Source organism: Heptranchias perlo, unplaced genomic scaffold (genome assembly GCF_035084215.1).
Source record: "Heptranchias perlo isolate sHepPer1 unplaced genomic scaffold, sHepPer1.hap1 HAP1_SCAFFOLD_60, whole genome shotgun sequence".
Lineage (NCBI taxonomy): Eukaryota > Metazoa > Chordata > Chondrichthyes > Hexanchiformes > Hexanchidae > Heptranchias > Heptranchias perlo.
Genome location: NW_027139623.1, coordinates 5,263,181 through 5,268,858, shown reverse-complemented (window position 1 = coordinate 5,268,858; position 5,678 = coordinate 5,263,181). Strand labels below are relative to the sequence as shown.

General features: G+C 46.7%; 1 non-coding gene across 1 annotated transcript; it reads left to right on the top strand.

Moving 5' to 3' along the window:
• The first annotated feature begins 1,086 nt into the window (after positions 1 to 1,086).
• Positions 1,087 to 1,158, top strand: trnaa-ugc (transfer RNA alanine (anticodon UGC)). The gene has a single exon. It is a non-coding gene; the product is annotated as a tRNA-Ala (tRNA).
• Positions 1,159 to 5,678: the final 4,520 nt, after the last annotated feature.

Below are 5,678 nucleotides of genomic sequence, written 5' to 3'. Positions count from 1 at the left end.
AATTGTTGGACTATAACCTGGTGTTGTAAGATTCCTTACAATGTGCCTGAGCATTTCTGGTCCCGTCCAACCGTAAGCGAAGTGACTGATAACGGGAGCGTTCGAAAAATGCGCCCTGAAATAGGAAGGGTGGTTACAGCACGGTTCAAGGAACCTCTCCCCCCTTTCCCAGCATTTCCTCTCAACTCCCCCTTTCTCATTAGACTAAGTGCCGAGGCCTGGTTTCTTCCGTTCACCCACAGTCGCATCAGGTCCGCATTCTTCATTTTTAACTGTCTGCTTGGAGCAGAAAACTAGATGATTTTAAGCCCAGTGTATGAAGTGTCAGCACCCACCAGACCAGCCGGCAATGCATTCCAGAGACTAACTACTCTCTGGGAAATGAAGAACCGCCTAATATCCAGACTATTCTTCCCTCTGTGTGGTCCAAACGCCTGTTCCCTGCTCCTCCCCAATCTTTGAAACTGGAAATAATCCATCACGTGGTTGACCCACCATGGGTGGTCGCATGAAATGAGGACAATCAGTTCTTCTTTCCTTGGGGAGCTGTTTATTTCATCTGGGGATGCAGCTCAGTGGTAGAGCGCATGTCCTGGGTTCAATCCCCAGCATCTCCAAAAATATTTTTCATCAGAATTACGCACGGAAAGGCGAATCGCGCTTTCTGAGCGCAGCGAGTTCCAACTTTTGAGGCTCCACAAGTATTAAATTGTCTCGGAGCAGGACTTGATTTCACGGGGTCCTCAGCAGCTCAGCTCATAGATGCCGCCGGCTGACCGGAATGTGTGACGGTGCAATGTCGAGCGAGCAGTCCCAGCTCTTGTTTGACAATGTGTCATTCATCCATCTCACTTTATGATTCAGAGGTTGGATGTCAGCCTCGTCACTGACTATTGGCAATGGTATTTTTTTTTATTTCCGCTGACTTTTTTGTTGGAAAGTTCAAAGTAAAGAGGAGCAGAAACCCCGTGAACTGAAGCAGAGGTTGAACATTGTGAGCACGTGGTATGACTGAGCATCTCGTTGTCCGGAGAGACGGAGCGGAAATCTCAATTGTTTATTCTAAAGTGAAGCTAACTTGACTGTGGGGATGTAGCTCAGTGGTAGAGCGCATGCTTTGCATGTATGAGGTCTCGGGTTTAATCCCCGGCATCTCCAAATGCTTTATGTTTCCAATTTTGAAAAGACCCTCTTGTCCTCACCTCACCTTCACACACAAGGACAGGAAAGGGTTTCTTTTCGTCGAGAAAAACCGAACGCTCTGCTCACGATAAAATTCAATGGAAGCACGCACGCGCCTTTGAAATGGCTCCCATCCCGGGGCTGGAGAGCGGGCCCAGTAATAATAACAGAGAAAATAGGATCACAAGTCGGCCATTGGGCCTCCGAGCCTGCTCCGCCATTATATACGATCATGGCTAATCCTCCATCTCAATGCCATAGTCCCGCTCTCTCTCCATACGCTTTGATGCCTTCTGTGTGTAGAAATCTGTCTTTCTTAAATATATTCAGTGACTTCGCCTCCACAGCCTTCTGTGGTGGAGAATTCCACAGGTTCACCACCCTCTGAGTGAAGAAATAGATTATTCCCAGTTTCACAGATCGGGGAGGAGCAGCGGACAGGCGTTCAGACTACACAGAGGTAGGAATAGTCTGGATGTTAGGCGGTTCTTATTTTCCCAGAGAGTATTGAATCTCTAGAATGCTTTGCGGGCTGGTGTGGTGGGTGCTGACTCTCTCTTTGCCTTCTGGATGGATCTGGACCAGTTCTTGACTGAGGCAGAGATCGCATCATATAGAAGGTGAGTTGTTTTACAGTTAACCTACACATGGTCAGTGTGATCCACTGGACTCGATTCGATCGCCTGAAGGAGTCGGGGAGGAATTTCCCAGAATTTCCCCTCCTTATTGGCGCTGGGTTTGTTTCTAGTTTGTCGCCGCTCCCAGGAGATTACATGTTTCCGGTGGGTGGGGCGGGTGGTGTCGGTAGGAAGTCTCCAGTCACGATGCTCCAGGCATGTGGGGTCGGATTGATGAACCAACTGGTCTTTTCCTGACCATCATGTCCGTCTGTAACCTCAGCTGGTCAAGGTGTTTTCAGTGAAGTGATCTTTAAACACAAAACCACACCTGGGGCAAGTCCTGCATCCGTCTACAGTGAAATTATCCTCAATGCTGTCTGTGTCTCACCTTACCCTCCTCTGAAGCTCAGGGACTCGAAATATTCTTGCCGGCCTCTGCCACAATGTGTCTGAGGATTTCTAGTCCCGTCCAACCGTAAGCAAAGTGACTGATAACGGGAGCGTTCGAAAAATGTGCCATGAAATCGGAAGGATGGTTACAGCACAGCCAAAGGAGGCACTCCCCGTCTCCCAGCATTTCTTCTCAACGCCCCCTTTCTCATTGCTCTGAGTGCCGAGATCTGGTTTCTTCCGTTCACCCACAATTACATCAGGTCCGCAAACTTCGTGTTTAATTGTCTGGTCGGAGCAGAAAAGGAGATGAATTGAAGACCAAGAAAAAAACCTTATGTGGCCCCATCAAATGAAGGAGATCAGCTCTTCGTTGGAATGTGGTTCTATCTGGGGGTATAGCTCAGTGGTAAAGCGCGTGCTTTGTATGTATGAGATCTTGGGTTCAATCCCCCGCATCTCCAAAACTCTTTTTTCACCAGAATGACCCACAGAAAGGCGAATCTTGATTTCAGAGTGCCGAGAATTTTTACCTCTGAGGCTCCACAAGCATGAAATAGCCCCTGAGCAGGATTTCATCTCACGGTCTCCTCAGCAGCTCAGTTCACAGCAGCCGCCGACTGATCGGAATGTGTGACGGTGCAATGTCCAGCGATCAGTTCATTGAATCATAGAAGTTACAACATGGAAACAGGCCCTTCGGCCCAACATGTCCATGTCGCCCAGTTTATACCACTAAGCTGGTCCCAATTGCCTGCACTTGGCCCATATCCCTCTGTACCCATCATACCCATGTAACTGTCCAAATGCTTTTTAAAAGACAAAATTGGACCCGCCTCTCCTACTGCCTCTGGCAGCTCGTTCCAGACACTCACCACCCTTTGAGTGAAAACATTGCCCCTCTGGACCCTTTTTATCTCTCCCCTCTCACCTTAAATCTATGTCCCCTCGTTATAGACTCCCCTACCTTTGGGAAAAGATTTTGACTATCTACCTTATCTATGACCCTCATTATTTTATGGACTTCTATAAGATCACCCCTAAACCTCCTACTCTCCAGGGAAAAAAGTCTCAGTCTATCCAACCTCTCCCTATAAGTCAAACCATCAAGTCCTGGTAGCATCCTAGTAAATCTTTTCTGCACTCTTTCTAGTTTAATAATATCATTTATATAATAGGGTGACCAGAACTGTACACAATATTCCAAGTGTGGCCTTACTAATGTCTTATACAACTTCAACAAGACATCCCAACTCCTGTATTGAATGTTCTGACCAATGAAACCAAGCATGCTGAATGCCTTCTTCACCATCCTATCCACCTGTGACTCCACTTCCAAGGAGCTATGAACCTGTATTCCTAGATCTCTTTGTTCTATAACACTCCCCAACGCCCTACCATTAACGGAGTAGGTCCTGGCCCGATTCGATCTCCCAAAATGCATCACCTCACATTTATCTAAATTAAACTCCATCTGCCATTCATCGGCCCACTGGCCCAATTTATCAAGATCCCGTTGCAATCCTAGATAACCTTCTTCACTGTCCACAATGCCACCAATCTTGGTGTCATCTGCAAACTTACTCACCATGCCTCCTAAATTCTCATCCAAATCATTAATATAAATAACAAATAACAGCGGACACAGCACCGATCTCTGAGGCACACCGCTGGTCACAGGCCTCCAGTTTGAAAAAACAACCCTCTACAACCACCCTCTGTCTTCTGCTGTCAATCCAATTTTGTATCCAATTGGCTACCTCACCTTGGATCCCGTTAGATTTAACCTTATGTAACAACCTACTATGCGGTACCTTGTCAAAGGCTTTGCTAAAGTCCATGTAGACCACGTCTACTGCACAGCCCTCATCTATCTTCTTGGTTACCCCTTCAAAAAACTCAATCAAATTCGTGAGACATGATTTTCCACTCACAAAACCATGCTGACTGTTCCTAATTAGTGCCTGCCTCTCCAGATGCCTGTAGATCCCGTCTCTCAGAATACCCTCTAACAACTTACCCACTACAGATGTCAGGCTCACCGGTCTGTAGTTCCCAGGCTTTTCCCTGCCGCCCTTCTTAAACAAAGGCACAACATTTGCTACCCTCCAAAGAACGGCGACCAGAAACAGAAATTTTGGTCGGCACAGCCCGAGGAAACTCACCTCTCTCCCAGACTTTCTTCGCGATGCTCCCTTTCTCATTTCTCTGAGTGACGAGAACTGGTTTGTTCTGTTCACCGACCGGGTACGGTAGTATAGTGGTTAGTTTACTAGACTAGTAATCCAGAGGCCTAGACTAATAATCCGGAGTTATGAATTCAATTTTGTATCCAATTGGCTACCTGACCTTGGATCCCGTGAGATTTAACCTTATGTAACAACCTACCATGCGGTACCTTGTCAAAGGCTTTGCTAAAGTCCATGTAGACCACGTCTACTGCACAGCCCTCATCTATCTTCTTGGTTACCCCTTCAAAAAACTCAATCAAATTTGTGAGACATGATTTTCCACTCACAAAACCAAGCTGACTGTTCCTAATCAGTCCCTGCCTCTCCAGATGCCTGTAGATCCTGTCTCTCAGAATACCCTCTAACAACTTACCCACTACAGATGTCAGGCTCACCGGTCTGTAGTTCCCAGGCTTTTCCCTGCCGCCCTTCTTAAACAAAGGCACAACATTTGCTACCCTCCAAAGAACGGCGACCTGAAACAGAAATGCTGGTCGGCACAGCCCGAGGAGACTCACCTCTCTCCCAGACTTTCTTCGCAACGCTCCCTTTCTCATTTCTCTGAGTGACGAGACCTGGTTTCTTCTGTTCACCCAGCGGGTAAGATAGTATAGTGGTTAGTTTACTAGACTAGTAGTCCAGAGGCCTAGACTAATAATCCGGAGTTATATAATCCGGAATTCAATTTGAATTAATTAAAAATTGAATTAATTAAATCAAATCTGGAATTTAAATACTAATACCAGGTCCGCCTACCTCAAGGGTCTGAAAAGAGGAAATGCTTTTCAGCCAAGGAAATCCTCGGGTGGCCTTAGGAAAGTGAGGCACTCAGTCCTTTTACACTTGGTTAGAGGTCGTTATTATCTGGTGATGGAGCTCAGTGATAGACCGCATGCTTCCCGTGTATGAGGTCTCAGGTTCTGTGCCCAAACACTTTACCTTTTGAATTCTGGTCAGTCGGCGGCTGTTATGAGCTGAGCTGCTGAGGGGACCGTGAGATGAAGTCCTGCTTCGGGACAATTGAATGTTTGTCTCAGAAGTTGGAACTCGCTTCCCTGTGAAAGCACGATTCGTCTTTCTGTGGGACATTCTGGTGAAAATAAATGGTGGAGATGTTAGATATTGAACCCAGAAATGTATACACGCAAAGCAGGCGCTATACCACTGAGCTACAACCCCGAATCCAATAGAACTATAACCAAGGGTATAAGGACTGAGTGTGCATTGTCTTAAGACCACCCAATGATTTACTGGG